This window comes from Hyla sarda, chromosome 7 (assembly GCF_029499605.1).
Source record: "Hyla sarda isolate aHylSar1 chromosome 7, aHylSar1.hap1, whole genome shotgun sequence".
NCBI lineage: Eukaryota > Metazoa > Chordata > Amphibia > Anura > Hylidae > Hyla > Hyla sarda.
In genome coordinates this window covers 16,765,339-16,786,055 of record NC_079195.1, presented here as the reverse complement: position 1 = coordinate 16,786,055, position 20,717 = coordinate 16,765,339, and the positions used below count along the sequence as shown (strand labels likewise).

The window sequence follows — 20,717 nt, the reverse complement described above, 5'->3', positions numbered from 1 at the left end:
AGAGGCGAATGGGAGCTGTGGGGGCCCAGCAGGAGACCTGGGCTAAGTAAGTATGGCCTTTTCTCTATTAAACCCCAGGGACAAATTGTTTTTCCCAAAGCATTGCAACATCCCTTTAAGCACATTGGTCTTTTGTGTTTAACTCTTTTTAATAACATTCCTTTGTGTCGCAGTAAGAATAGTTGACACCTTTTATTTGGATGTGTAAATCTTTACAGATTTAGCTTTATGCGATATTACACATGAAGCTGCTTGACATTTTGCATAGTAAGAATGGCGCAGCGCCGCTGACTTTATGCCCCTGTTTATTATTTTTCCTGAGTCTTCCAGAATCCGCCTGCTTTATCGGAACATTTATCAAGTGTTGCATCTGCAATGCCAAACTTAAAATTGTTCTTATTTTTTGCTGATACATTTTGTTTTTCTCGTTACAAACTTCTAGGAAAGCAGAAAGTTATATTTCTGCAAAACAATAAAAAAAACTTTCAGATTCTATGTTATTTTGGTTTGCAGAGAATAAACACACATTAAAGGGGGTTCTCCGTCCCTAGATGTCTGATCGCGGGGGTCTCGCCGCTAGGGACCCCCGCGATCTCCCTGCTGCACCCGGCGTTCGTTTAGAGTGGTGGGTGCAGTGCCGGAGCGCCGGAAGCTTGTAACATCACAGCCGCTCCCCACTTGTGACGTTACAGCCACGCCCCCTCAATGTAAGTCTATGGGAGGGGGCGTGATGACCACACAGGGGGTGTGGCCGTGACATCAGGCTCACGGCCTCTGGCTCTGAGCGTTCTGAACAAAATGTGGAGCACCGGAGTACCCTTTTAATGTACCAAACGTGGCAGGTGTAGGGTTCCAGTGATATAGTAGAACAATCGAAAGTATCAGGCAGAATCATATGACGGTTATGGCCCATGCACACTACGGAAATTCCAGTGCAGCAGCCTCCCTTTGTGCGCACTTCAGAAGTTTTGTAGCAGAACGTCTGACACAGATCCAGATTCCGTCAAAAGAATGATCATGAAAGTCATGAATCATCAATGATTTTGACGAAAATTGCTGCAAGTGGACTTTCACTTTAAGTGATTTAGAGCAGAATTAGTGTGTATGGGCCCTGAGAGTGATAGCTGGAGTGGTGCAATACGGACGCTTCACCATATCCAGATTCCGTCAAAAGAATGATCCTGTTTATTGTTTCGCCGGAACGCTTCCAGAACTGCACTGCAGTCAATGGGATGGCGCTTCATGCCTGTACGGCTATTAAAGGGGTACTCCGCCTCTAGACATCTTATCCCTTATCCAAAGCATAGGGGATAAGATGTCTTATCGCGGGGGTCCCGCTGCTGGGACCCCTCGCAATCTCTGCTGTGGCACCGCAGTCATCCGGTGCACGGAGCGATACAGCTCTGATGCTGGCGCTGATGTCACAGCCACGCCCCCTCATGACATCATGCCCTCCCTCTCAATGCAAGTCTATGGGAGGGGGCGTGACGGGCGCCATGCCCCCTTCAATAGACTTGCATTGGGATACTCTGCCCCTAGACATCTTATCCCCTATCCCCTTTGGATAGGGGATAAGATGTCTAGGGGTGGAGTACCCCTTTAAGCTCCAATTTTGACAAAAGTTGCTGCAAGTGGACTTTCGCTTTAAGTGATTTAGAGCAGAATTAGTGTGTATGGGCCCTGAGAGTGATAGCTGGAGTGGTGCAACACCGACGCTCCACCATAATACTGTGTTTCCCAGCGGGTATAACCACCATGTTACCTTGTCCCCCCGCTCCCACCTTCACGTTCCCTTTGCCATCAAGTAAACACGTCTCCATCTTCCATTTCAAATCGAGTCTCTGTAGGGAGTCAGAAGTTCAGTGTATGACGTTTTTAGTTTGTGTGTCGCACTGCATCAGAATTTACATGCCAAAAAAACTCGGATTGTGCACCACCATAATATATGAAAAGGAAACACACAATGAAGTTTGAAGAAACCCAAACACACAAAGACAAAAATGACACAATCGATTCCCCCCATTGTGTTACATTGGTAATTTAGCTTCCATGATTGGGTGTTTTTCGGCTCACAGAACATTATGTAGTCTGAGAACATCTTTAGGCCGCCGGTTGCCCAAAGCACAAATTAATTTGGATCTATTATCTATGCGCGGCTCCATTTTCCTGCTCGGTTTTAGATCCTCTTCTCGGCAGCCATTAATTATTGTCAGCTTGATATTGGCTGGAAACAAGCCTAGAAACCTCTGTCCCAGCCGAGGAAGCGTGACACAATGTTTCAAGGTTTCGGGTAAACGCTGTTTTTCAAATGACTTCCTTTGTGAGAGGTGGAGTGACAGGGATCTGGATGGCTCGTTCTCGTCTCCCTGTGGATATGAAGATCTGTAAATTTCACTTAGTAATAAACTTGACATGTCTTCTTCTTAACATGGCCACCTGGACAATCAATACTCAACATCCGCTCTTCGAGAGTTCTTCTCATTGGTCACTGTGCCAGTACAGTGGTCCCTCAACATACAATGGTATTTGGTTCCAGGCGGACCATCGTATGTTGAAACCATCGTATGTTGAGGGAACACTTACACTATACATGGAGGCACACAGACAGATGCTCAATGATACTCACATGTCCCCGTCAGTTTGCCACCCCTCTGCTGCCCAGCAAAAATAAAATAAAACAAAAATGTAGCCAGCAGCTAAACCCAATACACGGGGGCACGCTGCTGTGGCAAGTACCAGACATGAAAAAAAGAAAATGGCAGCAGCACACTTGGTCAACAAAATGGAGGCTCTTAGCGCACTTTTTGATCAAAACGTGTCCCCCCATCCACCACGTGGAGGTGGCCTCATATAGGATGGGACCCTAACATTTACTCACCTCAGGCTAGGCAACATGCTGGATCCACTAACAACCTAAAACAACCTCCGGTGAAATAGGGGAGGGGATGCACCCCTCTGCTGCCGTATCACTACGTCACCACTGCCTTGCGCCGGCGCTCTCCATCACGTCGCTGCTCATGGCACCCCTATTGGACAACGAGAGCGGCGACGTAATGATGGCGATGAAGAGCGACAGCGCAGGGCAGCGGCAGCAGAGGAGCAGCAAACTGACGGGCCGGAATGGCGGGGACATGTAAGTATGTATAATTGAGCGGGGCACCTTACACGGCTATCGGGCAACAGCTGAAGCAGTCAGCGCTGCCGATAACTGTTTTTGTGATGGCCCCGACACACAGAAGCATGGTATTTTGATGCTGCTTTCAACATACAATAGATCGTATGTTGAAACGATCATATGTCGCGCCATCGTATGTCAGGGACCACTGTATTGTGACTAGTTCTCAGTTGGTTTGCCTGACTAGTCGTCAGATGATTCTACGGTATTATATACCGACTCTATTATCTTCCCACTAGTATGTGACCCTTGGATTGTTTGACCCCATTCTTGTCATACATGGTACCACATCCCAGTTCTGTATGATTTCCATTACAAAACCCCTGGTAAATGTTGGCTTACCCCACAGTACCACCCCTGGGTTCTGTCTGACTTCCAATACCTGACCCCTGGCTAGATGTTTCTATACTGCATTCCGGTACTGACGAAATTCAGCTAGCCTCACCATGTCTTTCCTGTACTCTTATGGGGATATTTATCAAAACCTGTGCTGAGGAAAAGTTGACCAGTTTCCGATAGCAACCAATCAGATCGCTTCTTTCATTTTGTAAAAGGCCTCTGAAATACGAAAGAAGTGATCGGATTGGTTGCTATGGGTAACTGAACCACTCTTCCTCTACACAGGTTTGGATAACTCTCTCCCCCCCCCCCCCCCCTAGTGTATTAAACTACCCACAATGTTCTATCCGGGTCCCTTTAGCAAAACAGGAGGACCTCGGAACATTTAAAGGGGTACTCCGCTGCTAGACATCTAATCCCCTATCCAAAAGATAGGGGATAAGACGTCTGATCGCGTGGGTGCACCTGCTGGGTCCCACCGCAATTCCCCACAGCACCCTGTGTTTGAAACAAACGCTGGGTTCCTGCTGTCATTACGTCACTGCCACACCCCCTCATGACATCACAGCACGCCCCCTCCATTCATGTCTATGGGAGGGGGCGTGTCTGCCAACACGCCCCCTCCCATAGACATGAATGGATGGGGCGTTGTATGACATCACAATGGGGTCTTGTCATGATCACGACCTCCAGCTCCGAGCACTCTCAACAAAATGTTCAGAATGCTGGAACACCGGACTACCCCTTTAAGTCCAGGAATAGGGGTACTCCCATGGAAAACTTTTTTTTTTCTTTTTTAAATCAACTGGTGCCAGAAAGTTAAACAGATTTGTAAATGACTTCTATTAAAAAAATCTTAATCCTTCCAGTACTTATTAGCTGCTGAATACTACAGAGGAAACTCTTTTCTTTTTGGAACACAGAGCTCTCTGCTGACATCACGAGCACAGTGCTCTCTGCTGACATCTCTGTCCATTTTAAGAACTGTCCAGAGTAGGAGAAAATCCCCATAGCAAACATATGCTGCTGTGGACAGTACCTAAAATGGACAGAGATGTTAGCAGAGAGCACTGTGGTCATGATGTCAGCAGAGAGCTCTGTGTTCCAAAAAGAAAAGAATTTCCTCTGTAGTATTCAGCAGCTAATAAGTACTGGAAAGATTTTGTACTAGAAGTAATTTATAAATCTGTTTAACTTTCAGCCGCAGTTGATTAAAAAATAAATGAAAAAAATAATAATACGTTTTCCACCGGAGTACCCCTTTAAAACACCTAGGAACATACCCAAAATATATAATTTTAGATAGAGTATAGTTTGTATAAATCCTACCTTATTAGTGACCCAGTTTACATGATCGTTCTGCCGATGTCAGGGATGTGTATACAGTGGTCCCTCAACATACGATGGTAATCCGTTCCAAACGGACCATCTTTAGTTGAAACCATCGTATGTTGAGGGATCCGTGCAATGTAAAGTATAGGTCAGTGGTCTACAACCTGCAGACCTCCAGATGTTGCAAAACTACAACACCCAGCATGCCCGGACAGCCGTTGGCTGTCCGGGCATGCTGGGTGTTGTAGTTTTGCAACATCTGGAAGTCCGCAGGTTGTAGACCACTGTTAGAGAAAGTTGTACTCACCTGTCCCTGCTGCTCCGGACCGTCACCGCTGCCCGGGATGTCGCCGCGTCCCCGAGGTGTCCCCGACGCTCCGGCAAGGCCTCTGCTTCCCCGGCATCTTCGCTCTCTGTCGCCGCCATCACGTCGCTACGCACGCCGCTCCTATTGGATGACGGGACGGCGTACACAGCGATGTGATGACGACGATGGAGAGCGCCGACAATGCAGGGGATCCCGAAGAGGACGCGCCGGAGCCCCGAGGACAGGTAAGTGATCGTCAGCGGACCACACGGGGCACCGTAAACGGCTATCCGGTGGCAGCTGAAGCAGTCTGCGCTGCCGGATAGCCGTTTATGCGATGGCCCCGACATACAAAAGCATCGTATGTTGAAATGATCGTATGTCGGGGCCATCGTAGGTCGATGGGTCACTGTATATGTATAGAGAAGAGCTTGAGCCCTCTTCATGGTGGTGACTCACGAGACTCTTCATCTCCAGCTTACAGTAAGCAGTATATTTCAGACAGCTGTCGGCTGAATGCTCATTTAGCTGACAGATATCTCTGCGAACCCCCTTATACATTCGCTTACGTGTGCATATATTCACAATAAAAGAACCAGACAGGAGTCACGATAGATGGCAGGCCTCCCAGCCATCCCAGATGCAATGGGACAGTCTTGGATTTCCGGCACTGTCCCACTGTCCCGGGTGGTTCCTTTGGTGCACCACAGGGGTTTGGCATCCAATACCTTTGTATAGGAGCTATACTGCCTGATTATGTTGAATCTATATGCCTGCCACATGTCTTGGGAATCCAGGACCCATGCTCCAGAACCCAAGGTGAGCAGAGGTTTTAACTGCATCCATGTCCTCAGGACACACTTGCAGTTGAAGACAACGGCAAAGCAGAGAGTCAATATCTCCTTGCCATGTTACTGACTCTCATAGGCCACAGGAGTCTTTACAGGACAACTGCAGTGAAATAAACATATCCTCTATCCGCAGGATAGGGGATGTGTCTGATTGCAGGGGGTCCGTCTGCTGGGGCACCCCCTGCGATCTCCCGACCGGGGCCCGGCCTTGCCACGCCGTGTGCCGGCTAATGCGCCTGTCGTCATGCTCACTGAGCTCGACGTACACGTCCCACTCATACAGCTCTATGGGAGAGGCAGGGATGCATGAACTCTGCATCCCTGCCTCTCCCATACTACTACATGGAGGGGTCGTATTGACCGTGACGTCATGCTGCGGCCGACACGCCCCCTGAATGGGAAAACCACGGCAGAGCCGTGGCCCCATGCAGGAGATCGCGGGGAGTCCCAGCGTTCAAACCCCCCACGATCAGACACTTACCCACTAGCCTGTGGATAGGGGATACGTTTATTTTAATGTAGATTTCCTTTATTGGGTTGGGAACAGCTAAGCATGTCAGCTTCCGGGCACAGGCAAAAGAGGACCCAGTGTTCGGGGTGGTAAAAAGGAAAGGTTCAGTTTGTTACAATTTTTTCTCTTTCCTTGGCCTAAAGGTGGTGCGGGCAGGGGGGAAAACACTACCTACGTGTCCACCCAATCACTATTTATAAATGTATGGGGGCATTATAGATGTTTGAGGGGTATATACATAGGGGGCATCATTAACCCCCGACCACGGATGTATATTTACGTCCGTTGCCGACTCCCGATCTGTGAAGCGCGCTCAGAAGCTGGGCGCGCTTCGTATCTGTAGGGTCCCGGTTGCTGATAGCCGATCGGGCTGATGTCCGCTATTAACCCTTTAGACGCCGCAATCAAAGTTGATTGCAGCGTCTAAAACAGGAGAATATGCTGCCAGTTAGCTCAGCGGAGCTGTTCGGGACCGCCGCGAACAGCTGAGAGAACAGCGGGAGGGTCCCTACCTGGCTCCACGCTTTCCGATCAGCGTTTGATTGCTCCAAGCCTGAGATACAGGCTTGAGCAATCAAGTGCAGATAACACTGATCAATGCTATCCTATGGCATAGCATTGAACAATGCTGGCAATCAGTGTAATGCATGTTATAGCCTCCCTGACTAGGGGATCGTATAGATCCGCAGGCCTACTACCCCACCGCCCCCCCCCCCCCCCCCCTAAACAAGACACGACTCCAATATTGTGGTAGTAAAGGCCACAGCGGACCATTTTATTAACCTTTTAACCAACAAAATATATAACTTTTCATATATAAATATAAATATCGTACAAAACACAGGGGTAATAACATAACCCCTAATAATCATGTAAAGTGCAAAAACCTTTTAACCCCTGAGATACACCAACCCCCAGCAGATGGGGAGACCTGAAGGCAACCAACTCCTATTCCCCTCCTACTTAGCCCTTAGTCGCCTCACCCCCTGACCCAAGGGCCCCACCTTCGGAGGATATCTACTGCCACGACTAGCTGAGTTCCATCCCAGCTCCACCAGGGCCGGTATAACCGGTCCACTGCCACCGTTTTCCCAGCCATGCCTCCAAGTCCCCCCTTTCATTCCAGCCACGGCGGCCGGGTGTGAAACCTTACACCCGGCCGTCCCTCCACAAAGCCACGGCTCGCTCCACCACCACTCTAATGTCTAAAGCCCACATGTTGGAACCTATCCCATTAAGGTGAACCCCATCACCATCCATCAAGTCAACCGAAGGAACTTCCAGGTCGATATGCCTGACCACCAAACCCCCGTTAGCTGCAGCAAATTTACCCACCGCTTTGTTGACACGAGCCCTAGCCCTGTTGACACAGCGCACAGAACGCGCCTGTCGCCACCTCAGCCTGGCCACGATGTCGGACCAAACCACAACCAGTCCAGGGAAAAGCGACCACAGCCGCAACAAATCCATCTTCACATCCCTAATTAGCGACCGAGAAGTACGCACGGCCAAGTCGTTCCCCCCCCCCCGCGTGCACAACAAGCACGTCCGGGGGATGATCCATCTCCACAAAAGAGTGCACGAACGGGAGGAGCTCCGACCACAAAAGCCCACCCCGCCCCAACCAGCGCACCTGAGCAACAGCCCTCGGGAAACCCAGCTGCCGACCATCCGGCCTCACCGCAGCCCTCACGCCACCCCTCCGTACGTAAGAGTGACCCACAATCCGAATTAAGCAAGGACCAGCATCTGTAAGACACAAAGGAACAAATAAACAGACCACAAACAAAACAATCACCCCCTCAACACCTACAGTAAATGAGGCCGGACGTACACCTGGAACCGCCCAGACTCCCACCGGCCGATACGCTTGATCACCTCAGCCCCCAGCCCCCACCGGGCAGCCTCAGTGGCTGCCCCTATCCGAAACGAATGCGAGCTAAATTCCCCCGCCTCTCGACCGGCCAAAACCACACAACGACGAAAAACCTGAATGAACTGATACCGCGACAAGAACTCACCAGTCACATGCAGCAGCAATGGACCACCAACCCCCGGCCGCAAAGCCGCAAAAGCCCCGAAACACCTCACCGGACACATAGCCGACTCCCCATGCTCCGCCAAATGGACCAAAAACCCTCTACCCAACTGGTCCGTCTTTGACCTGCGCACAAAACATTCCAAGACCGAATCCACTACACTCACCTCCATCCACTGCAAACCCCCCGACACCTTCCGACTAGGCGACACCAATTCCGAAACCCTAAAAGCACCAAAAAACACCAGCGAAAATGCCAAACGAAACAGCACCACTTCGTAAGCAGACACACACACCTCATCCAACAACGACCCCAACCGCTCCAACAATGCAAAAGAGACCGGCCTGCGTGTGTCCCGCGCCGCAGCCCCCTTCCGGAAACCCTTTGCTGCCTGCCGAACCAAAAACGACTTCGTCCCATTCGCCAACCCCCGAACTTTAAACCAAAATGCCAACGCCGTCAGACGCTGACTCAAACCAGAAGGAGACACCCGCTCACCAAAACACCACCCCACATAAAACAGCACTAACGCCTCCCATCCACCAGAACCATCCACCCCACCAACCTCAGAAAGCAACGCCTCCCACTCACGCCACCACCTACCATACCCTGACCAGGTGGACTCACTCACAGACCGCCGGACCAAAGCAAAGGCATCCCTCAGACCAGCTTCCATAGCCAATCCGGGCATGAACAACCGTGCTCTTCCGCCTCCGGAGCCAACTCCCGGAATCGCTGCCACTGAAAGCGAGAAAGAGAATCAGCTATAGTATTCTTCACACCCGGTACATGTCGAGCAATAAAACACAAATTCAACTCAAGCCCCCGCAGTACCAGCCGGCGCAGCAGGCGCACCACAGGCGGAGAAGACGCAGTTTGCGCGTTCACCGCCTGAACCACCCCCAAATTATCACACCAAAAACAGATCTTATGGTTCCTAAGCCGAGCACCCCAAATCTCCACAGCCACAAGGATCGGGAACAACTCAAGCAGCGCTAGGTTGCGCACCAGACCAGCCTCCCTCCATTCCAGAGGCCACGTCCCGACACACCACTGCCCCTGGAAAAAAGCTCCAAACCCACAACTACCAGAAGCATCTGTAAACAACTCCAGTGCTTCACTGGACACCAACTCCTCCATAACCAACGACCTCCCATTGTAAGACCCTAGAAATTCGTGCCAAATCAATAAATCCGCCCGCAAATCCGCCGACAACCGAACATAATGTTGCTGCCGCCTCACCCCCGCCGTGGCAGCCGCCAACCTCCTACAAAACACGCGCCCCATGGGCATGATCCTGCAGGCAAAGTTCAAACGTCCCAACAGCGACTGCAAATCTCGCAACTGCAACTTACGTACCCTGACCACTCCTGACACAGCCTCCTGCAACTCCCTCAATTTATCCCCCGGCAGCCTGCACTCCATCGCCACAGTATCTATCACTATCCCCAAAAACTTAATCTCAGTAGCCGGGCCCTCAGTCTTGTCAGGGGCTAACGGGACCCCAAACCTCCGGGACACACGTTCCATAGTCTGTAGCAAAACCCCACACAAAGCCGACCCCCCCGGCCCCAGAAACAAAAATTTGTCCAAATAGTGAAGAACTGAACCCACCTGCGCCTCCGACCGCACCACCCACTCTAAAAACGTTCTAAAATACTCAAAATACGCACAAGAAATAGAGCACCCCATCGGGAGGCACATATCAACAAAAAACCGTCCCTCCCAACAACAACCCAACAAGTGGAAGCTGTCCGGGTGCACGGGGAGCAACCGGGACGCAGCTTAAATATCAGTTTTGGCCAACAGAGCCATCTGCCCAAACCGCCGCACCCACGTCAATGCCTCGTCAAAAGAGGTGTAAGAAACCGAACAAAGGGCAGGGTTGATGCCGTCATTTACCGACAACCCCTCCGGATGAGAGAGGTGATGAATGAGACGGAACTTGTTCTTCTCCTTCTTGGGCACCAGTCCCAGAGGAGACAAGCACAAAGTTGACAACGGCAAAGACTCAAACGGACCCGCCATACGGTCCAGCGCCACCTCTTTACCAAGCTTCTCCGCCACCACGTCCGGATGAGCCAAAGCCGTGGACAAATTTCGCACCCCTTCAGCTCGGCCCCCAGACTCACAAGGAATCCGGAAGCCACACTCAAACCCCTCCTTCAGCAACGCAGCTACGCGCCTATCTGGGTATCGGGCGAGGAACGGCAGCATCTCTTCCACCCTCACCGGCGTCGCCCCTCTTCGAGTCAACCTCCTCTACCCTTGCCTCGCTTGAAGCACCGCGACAAACCGTGCGCGCCGCCACAACCCGAGCATTCGCGCTTGAAGCGGCAGTCCGCCCCAAAACGACACTGCCCCTCATTGTATTGCCAACAACATCCCTTACCCCCCCCCAGCCGACCGCCCAGCCCCGGAGCCCGAGCCGCCGGCCCCTTCCCGAAAGGACTGCTGCCCAGTCCCAGTCTTCGGGCCCGACATGAGACGCATCCAAAGGCTGATATCCTTATGGTCCCAGCGTAACGCCGGACGCACAGCCTTCCTCTGGCGGAATTGCTCATCATACCGGAGCCAAGCGTTACCGCCGTAGACCCTATACGCTTCACCTATCGAATCAAGGTAGCAAAACAACGCCAAGCAATGCTCGGGTGCCTTCTCCCCCACCACGCTCGCCAAGATGGCAAACGCCTGAAGCCAATTAGCGAAAGTACGAGGTATCAGCCGATACCTCCGCCTCTCTTCCTCCTCCTTCGTAGACTCATCAGGCTTCACTCTATCTAAGTTAAACTTCTCCAAAGGGAGCAGGGAAAAAATTTCCACATACTCCCCCTTCCAAATCCGCTCCCGCATCTCCGCCTTCAAATGCGCCCCTAACGGACCCTCAAAACAGACATAAACCTCACACTTAGCCGAGTCCGCTAAGCGCACGCTATCCACAGCTTTATCAGGCACCACCACCGGCGCCGGCACCCCCGACCCAACCACAGGGGCGGAAACTACCGCCCCAGGCGCCTCCCCCACAGACGCCGACCCTACACTCGGGGCCACCCCAACCGACCCCGACACTACACCAGGCGCCACCGCAGCCCCCACCTGTTCAACCGCCGCCACCCCACTAACACCGGCACCAAACCCCCCTCCCGAGCCGGAGGCCCCGCTACAGACCCCCCGCGCCCTTGCAACAAAGACCTCACCTCCCGCAACAAATCATACAGTCCCTCGCCCACCCCCGCCCCATCACCCCCAAAGCTGGTGGTGCACTCACCCAACCTCTCTGGGGCGGACCGCCCAGCGGCTGTGGCTCCAGACGATCCCGGACGATCCCTCCTCGAACCCGACTCCTCTCCAGACAGCAAGACACCTGCAGCCCGATTGGCCACGGTCGCAGCTCCACGTCGGTCTCCGTCAATGGCCACAGGGGAAGGGGCCAGCCCCCCCCTGGCGCCGACTCTCAGCTCCACCCGTGCAGCACCTCCAGCAGGCGACACCTGCGGCTCCAAGATCTCCCCTTCTTCCTCGGACGAGCAGTGGGCTGGCCTTGTCACCAGACCCCCACGTACCAGATCAGCATGCGAACGACCCGCCAGCCGCAGACCTCCATCCCCGACCGGGGCCTCGGCGGTCACGACACCGGAGATCCTCCCCTCCAGACTGCAGCAGACCCCTTCCTCTCCAGAGGTGGGCGCACTTCTGGCCACCATCCTTGCCGGAGCACCCGCCGACGAGGCCTCTCCCCGGGCTGCAGCGCTTCCCCGAGACTCAGGCACGCCGGCAGCTCTCCTGCAGGCAGCCGCGCTGGACACCTCACCGGCCTCGAGGCCCCCACTCTGCACCGCTGAGGAAGGCCCCGCACCTCGCCCTCGGCCGTCACTCACTGGAGACCTGCGCCGAGACTGCCGGGGGAAGAAAGCGGGCGAGCTCCCTCTCCGTCGCACGGTACGCTCCCTCTCCGTCGCACGGAAATCCTCCCAGCACCCCCACCGGCCGAGGAGGCCACTGAACGGGCAGGGGAAGCTGGAGGGGCCCCTGCCGGGGACTCCCGGCGACACCGCGCACGCGGGACCGGCTCCGGGCTGAGTCGCTCAGGTGCCCGGGAACGCCGGGCGCTCGCTCGCGTCGCCATCGGAGAAGGCAGAGCTGCAGCCACTGAGGGAGAACCCCACAGCTGCCGCTCCAACCACTCGGGACCCCGCTGCAGCACCTCGGCCTGTACCCGGCGCATGATCTCCTCGAGCGGCGAAGCCATCGCTGGTGAGTCCGACAACTTTCCCTGCTGACCAGTGACTGACCCTCTTTCCGGTTCCTGTCCTCTCTTATCATCCTGCAATCTCCTCCCCCCCCCATCTTCCCGCTCTCCCTACTGACCTATAGTTAACCCCTACTTGCTCCTCATACCCCCCCTGTCATGTGCCCCTTCCTTTCCCATACTGTCCTATACAGGGGCTCTCTGTATGGCCTGACAAAGCATCCATTGTCACGCTATGGACCATGGTCGGCGTCTGAGCTCCCCAGTGCCATTTACCCCCTCCCTGCCGAAGACCCTGCTAGGCGACTAGCCTACCTTTGAGGACACGTACCAGGTGAGTGCTCCGTTTTCCACTTTCTTTGCGTTCACACATTTGAAATATCTTTTGTTTCCGTGCAGCACCGCCTAGGATCCGAAATTGGGATATATATATATGTTCCATCTCATCGTTCACATATTAACAAAGTTGCAATTATAGCAGCAGTACATTCCGTGCCAATTCATTTCTACTTCTTTTTCTGTTTCTGTTTGTCATACAAAAAGTTTTAGATCTTAGAAAACCAACTTTTCTAATATTAGATTAGTGGTAAATGAGTCCCTATTAGACTTGAACAGTTTAAATGGAGTCCATGAGAAATTGAACTACTTAAAGGGATATTCCAGGATTTTTTTTAATTTGACTATGCTACAGGGGCTGTAAAGTTCATGTAGTTCATAATATAGTGTCTGTACCTGTGTGTGACGGTTTTCTTACAATTCTTATGTGATTTTCACCCCAATATTTATTTTTATCAGCATAAAAAATGACTGTTGTCTCAGATTTTTCCCAGCTTGCAATGCGGCCGGAACCTGACTCACTAGTCAGCTGATGACAGGGAGCCTGTCTGCTTCAATGCGTGGAGGGATCAATCTGCAACTAATGCAACAGCTGTAGGCACCCTGATTGAAAACCACAGGTCTTTTGAATGGATGCAGTTCATTTATGTTTCAATGGGTGGGGTGGCTGATGTGTGGGAGGGAGGAAGATGGAATTGTGGGAAAAAGAAAAATCAAACAAGAAATACTAGTTAACAAACAGCTAGCCACATTATTATGGTAATCTCACAACATAGCCATTTAGCCCAAAGACAAGCGCAGATCCTTCCTAAGCATGTCCATTACTGTCAGCCAGGTACGTACTAAAATCACCTTATGGTGGAGAACCCCTTTAAAGTTGCTTTCATGAAGGCAACAGATTATTGCTGTAGGCTTTTCAGTAGACGCAAAAAAGGAAGAGACCACTGAGGTACTCAGCAGAAGTGGCCAAAATCATTAACAAATTTAAAAAAAAGCAAGCATTTAGTAATTATTAAAAAAAAAAATCAAAAACAAAAAGCAGAGCATTGAAGATAGGGAAATCTATAAGATTAGGCAGAAAGAGGCCAAGCAAGCTATAAGAGCTTTTAAAGCACAGGCAGAAGAGAAACTAGCCAAGCCAGTGAAAAAGTGGATAAGACATTCTTTAGAGATATAAATAAAAAAAGGAAAATAAAACAAGTAATAATTAAATTTAAAGAGGATGAAGGATTAGCTGACTGCCTCAGGGAACACTTCTGTTTAGTTGTTACAGAAGAAAATATAGGAAAAGGACCTCAGTTAGGCTGCATTCACACCACGTTTTGTACATACGGGTGCCGGATCCGGTGGGGGGGAGGGGAAAACCGGGCGCTCCCGTACCCCGGCCGGATCAGCCCGTGACTCCATTTACTTTAATGATCTGGCCGGAGTCAAACAGTGACTCCGGTCGGCTCAGTTTTCACCCGTATGCGGTTTTGGACTGGACCTAAAACCATAGTTTTAGGTCCGGTCCAAAACCGCATACAGGTCAAAACCGAGCCGACTGGAGTCACCGTTTGACTCCGGTCGGCTCATTAAAGTAAATGGAGTCACGGGCTGATCCGGCCGGGGGTACTGGAGCGCCCGGTTTGCCCCTCCCCCCCGCCGGATCCGGCACCCGTATGCAGGGGCGGACACAGACAGCATAGGGCCCCTGTGCAAAGAACGTGCCTGTCCCCCCATACATCAATTGTTCAGGTAGGAGATAAATATGAGATAGATAGATATGAGATAGATAGATATGAGATAGATAGATAGATATGAGATAGATAGATATGAGATAGATATGAGATAGATAGATAGATATGAGATAGATAGATATGAGATAGATAGATATGAGATGGATAGATAGATATGAGATAGATAGATATGAAATAGATAGATAGATATGAGATAGATAGATATGAGATAGATAGATATGAGATAGATAGATATGAGATAGATAGATATGAGATAGATAGATAGATATGAGATATACAGCAACAGAAGAATGCAGCAGCACACTGCCAGCACAAGGATATAGGTGAAACATGAACATGCAGATAAAACATGGAGAGCTATACAGCTATGGTGTAATAGATGCAAATGTGAAACTATGAGATAGTGAGGCACTTAGCTCGCAAATTTGTCTCCGCCGGCGGTCAAATAGCTTGGACCGTCCCACCGCGATAAGGTGACCTCATTGGGACGGACCCTACACTGTGTATATGCCTCTGTGTGAACAGTTCAGTAGCATGGCAGGATCTGGAACATCCAAGCCACCTTATATACACCTGATAGAGGTGGGTGGGGTGCAAGGCCAACATGGAGGTAGCCACTCCCTGCACATACGGGCAATACAGACAAAGAATAAGTCAGCCAGCACTTTAGTTGATACCAAACTATTATATGGACCTGGCCTACAGGTGCACGCTACTAGGCTAAATATACAGCAACAGAAGAATACAGCAGCACACTTTGTCTAGATATGAAATAGATAGATATGAGATAGATAGATAGATAGATATGAGATAGATAGATAGATAGATATGAGATAGATAGATATGAGATAGATAGATATGAGATAGATAGATATGAGAAAGATAGATAAGAGATAGATAGATAGATATGAGATAGATAGTTATGCGATAGATATGAGATAGATAGATATGAGATATATAGATAGATATGAGATAGATAGATATAAGATAGATAGATATGAGATAGATAGATATGAGATAGATAGATAGATATGAGATAGATAGATATAAGATAGATATGAGATAGATAGATATGAGATAGATATGAGATAGATATGAGATAGATATGAGATAGATAGATATGAGATAGATAGATAGATATGAGATAGATAGATAGATATGAGATACATAGATTGATATGAGATAGATAGATATGAGATAGATAGATAGATAGATAGATATGAGATAGATAGATAGATATGAGATAGATAGATAGATAGATATGAGATAGATAGATAGATATGAGATAGATAGATAGATATGAAATACATAGATTGATATGAGATAGATAGATATGAGATAGATAGATAGATAGATAGATAGATAGATAGATAGATATGAGATAGATAGATAAATAGATAGGGAACAGGAAAGCAGCACTCCGGAGGAAAAAAGGTGCACGGGTGCCTACTGTGTCAGGTCCAGGTTGGGGACCCCTCCACTACACAAAGCAAAAATAAACAGTGGCACACCAAGTGAAAAAAAAGAAAGCCTAACACGAAATAAATAAATCACCTTTCTTTTTTTCACTTGGTGTGCCACTGTTTATTTTAGATAAATAGATAGATATGAGATAGATAGATAGATAGATAGATATGAGATAGATATTAGATAGATATGAAATAGATAGATAGATATTAGATAAATAGATAGATAAATAGATAGATAGATATCAGATGGATATAGATAGATAGAAAGATAGATAGACAGACAGACAGACAGACAGACAGACAGACAGATAGATAGATAGATAGATATGAGATAGATAGATAGATAGATAGATAGATAGATAGATATGAGATGGATGGATAGATAGATGTGAGATAGATAGATGTGAGATAGATAGATATGAGATAGATAGATATGAGATAGATAGATAGAAAGACATTAGATGGATAGATAGATGATAGATAGAGATAGATAGATATAAGATAGATACAGTAGATAGATAGATAGGACATGGATATCTTTTTACCAACCAAAGGATAGGGGATAAGATGTCAGATCACCGCGGTCCCGCTGCTGGGGACCCCGGGGATCGCTGCTGCAGCACCCCGCTATCACTACAGCACAGAGCGAGATCGCTCTGCACGTAATGACGGGCGATACAGGGGCCGGAGCATCGTTACATCACCGCTCCGCCCCTCATGACATCACGGCCCGCTCCCATCAATACAAGTCTATGGGAAGGGGGCACGCCCCCTGCCATAGACTTGCATTAAGGGGACGGGCCGTGATGTCATGAGGGGCGGAGCCATGACGTCATGCTGCTCCGGCCCCTGTATCGCCCGTCATTACGCACAGAGCGAACTCGCTCTGCGCAGTAATGATAGCCCGGTGCCGCAGCGACGATCCCCGGGGGGTCCCCAGGAGCGGGACCGCGGTGATCTGACATCTTATCCCCTATCCTTTGGATAGGGGATAAGATGTCTAGGGGCGGAGTACCCCTTTAAAGGTAGGCAGACAATATCAGAGAGGAAATGCTAGCATAATGATGATACAGAGCTAGAGGGGAGGTGTATAACTTCCATATATCCTGATCCCATAGAGATAGCAGCAGCAGTATACAGATAGAGCTGGAGGGGAGGTGTATAACTACTTTGTATCCTAATCCCATAGAGATAGCAGCAGTATACAGATAGAGCTGGAGGGGAGGTATATAACTACTATATATCCTGATCCCATAGAGATAGCAGCAGTATACAGATAGAGCTAGAGGGGAGGTGTATAACTTCTATATATCCTGATCCCATAGAGATAGCAGCAGCAGTATACAGATAGAGCTGGAGGGGAGGTGTATAACTACTACATATACTGATACCATAGAGACAGTAGCAGCAGTAAACAGATAGAGCTGGAGGGGAGGTGTATAACTACTATATATTCTGATCCCATAGAGATAACATCAGCAGTATACAGACAGAGCTGGAGGTGAGGTGAGGTGTATAGCTACTATGTATACTGATCCCATAGAGATAGCAGCAGCAGTATACAGATATAGCTGGAGGGGAGGTGTATAACTACTATTTATTTTGATCTCATAGAGATAACAGTAGTAGTATACAGATAGAGCTGGAGGGAAAGTGAATAACTACTATATATCCTGATCCCATAGAGATAGCAGCAGCAGTATACAGATAGAGCTAGAGAGGAGGTGAAATACTACTAGATATACAGATACTATAGAGTTGGCAGCAGCAATATACAGAAAGAGCTGGAGGGAAGGTGTATAACTACGATATATGGTGGGGAATAGGGGGGTGAAGAGGGGTCTGAGAGCTAATAGGAGGGATCTGATAGGTGATTATGATATGCAATAGACAGAGAGCCGGCACTATAGTGTAGTGTACGATACTGCGGATGCAGTGATGGACTGAAGTGGTTACCTTTGGGCGAGTGGTGCGGCGGGTCGGGGCTGCGCTTATATGGAAGACATGTGCATAATGTATCAAGAAGAGGAGGGTATATAATCGCGCACTCACCGGTGTATGCCAAAGAAGTTGCTTTTATTCCATGCCGGAAGGTTACAGCGATTCGGGTCGGGGAGAGGAAGAAATCTTGAGCTCAGCCGAGCTCGTGGAACAACGGTTCCGTTTCGCGGATTGTCCGCGTGACCAAGCGGACAAACCGCGAAACGGAGCTGTCGTTCCATAAGCTCGGCTGAGCTCAAGATTTCTTCCTCTCCCCGACCCGAACCGCTGTAACCTTCCGGCATGGAATAAAAGCAACTTCTTTGGCATACACCGGTGAGTGCGTGATTATATACCCTCCTCTTCTTGATATCTGATAGGTGATTATGTCATCCTGTAGCACTGAACAGTATAAGCAATCTAATTATTGCTATAAATAGTCCCCTATGGGGACTATAAAAGTGTAAAATAAATGTGAAAAAAAAAGTTTAAAAAAATTGGGCAAAAAAATGAGAAAAAGCCCCTCCTCAATAAAGTTTAAAATTGCCCCTTTTCCCCATATTAATACACAAAAGTGTAAAAAAAAAAGATAAATAATAAACATATTTGGTATTGTCATGTGCGTAAATGTCAGAGCGATGAAAATATGTTAATGATCCCCTATGTAAAAAAAAATCCCAAATTTCTGCTTTTTTGTCGTATTGATTTTGTAAAAACAGTTTGCGATTTTTTAAAAGCAGTACAATAATAGAAAAGTATGTAACCATGGGTATCATTTTAATTATATCAACCCAGACAATAAAGTAAACATGTCATTTTTACCGTAAAGTGTACAGCGTGAAAACGAAACCCCCTAAATCTGCAAAATTAGGATTTTTCGTATAAATGTCCTTACACAAAAAATATATTTTTTCCGGTTTTCCATACCTATTAGGGTAAAATGAGTGATGTCATTACAAAGTACAATTGGTGACGCAAATAACAAGCCCTCATATGGGTCTGTGAATGGAAATATAAAAGAGTTATGGATTTTAGAAGACGAGGAGGAAAAAAACGAAAACGCAAAAATAAAATTGGCTGTGTCCTTAAAGGGGTACTCCGCTGCTCAGCATTTTAAACAAACTGCTCGGAATGCTGGAGACCTGCCCATCATGACGTCACACCCTGCCCCCTCAATGCAAGTCTATGGGAGGGGGCGTGACGGCTGTCCCGCCCCCTCCCATAGACTTGCATTGAGGGGGCAGGGTGTGATGTCATGAGGGGGCGGGGCTATGACATCACAAGCCCTCAGCGCCGTCTCCAGCATTTGGAACACTTTGTTCCAAACGCTGAGCAGTGGAGTACCCCTTTAAGGTCAAAATGGGCTGTGTCCTTAAGGAGTTAAAGGGGTTATCCAGGAAAAAACTATTTTTTTTATATATCAACTGGCTCCAGAAAGTTAAACAGATTTGTAAATTACTTCTATTAAAAAATCTTAATCCTTTCAGTACTTATGAGCTTCTGAAGTTGAGTTGTTCTTTTCTAAGTGCTCTCTGATGACACGTGTCTCGGGAAACGCCCAGTTTAGAAGAAAATCCCCATAGCAAACCTCTTCTAAACTGGGCGGTTCCCGAGACAGGTGTCATCAGAGAGCACTTAGACAGAAAAGAACAACTCAACTTCAGAAGCTCATAAGTACTGAAAGGATTAAGATTTTTTAATAGAAGTAATTTACAAATCTGTTTAACTTTCTGGAGCCAGTTGATGAAACCCATACATGCAGCTGTGCTGGACTGTGGTGCTGTTCGACTAGTGGAGGTGAGTGTGCACAATGTATCTCCTGAGTACGTACAAGGTAGATATAGAAGAACTAGGGACGTTCCTACATCGGCCATTTCTATATAAATAAATTCACGTTCTAAGTTATCAAAGCTGCTACAAAAAAAACTTTATCAAGAATCCACGGCGCTAAAGCTGTAAATCTGTGATCAGAGCAGGTGCCAAGTTAGCGGGGAAGGCGACAATCTCGTAATTGTACCTTTCATCTGTCTGGGTTGAAGTTGAATCTGCAGACAGCTGGAGCGGGGACTCGTCTTTTGTCACCTGCCAAATCCGCACATTGTTTAGACGCGGTGGATGTGACTACCGAAGCAGTCTGAGGTTCAGAGACGTCAGTGTGAAATCCACTCATTACTGGAGACAGGGGGAGTGACTGTGATCTCAGAGAGACCGCCGAAATACTGGTGACTGAGGGGGAGTGAGGGGCCTTACTGTGATCTCAGAGAGACCGCCGAAATACTGGAGACTGAGGGAGAGTGATGGGTCTGACTGTGATCTCAGAGAGACTGCCGAAATACTGGAGACAGAGGGGGAGTGATGGGTCTGACTGTGATCTCAGAGAGACCGCCGAA

At 48.9% G+C, this 20,717-nt stretch overlaps 1 long non-coding RNA gene across 1 annotated transcript in view; it reads right to left on the bottom strand.

Moving 5' to 3' along the window:
* Positions 1-20,583, bottom strand: part of LOC130282025 (uncharacterized) — a 52,439-nt gene extending 31,856 nt beyond the window's left edge. Inside the window, exon 1 of the long non-coding RNA XR_008846215.1 lies at positions 20,345-20,583. This is a non-coding gene — a long non-coding RNA (uncharacterized LOC130282025). The remainder of the gene's footprint in view (positions 1-20,344) is intronic.
* Between the last annotated feature and the right edge of the window lie 134 nt (positions 20,584-20,717).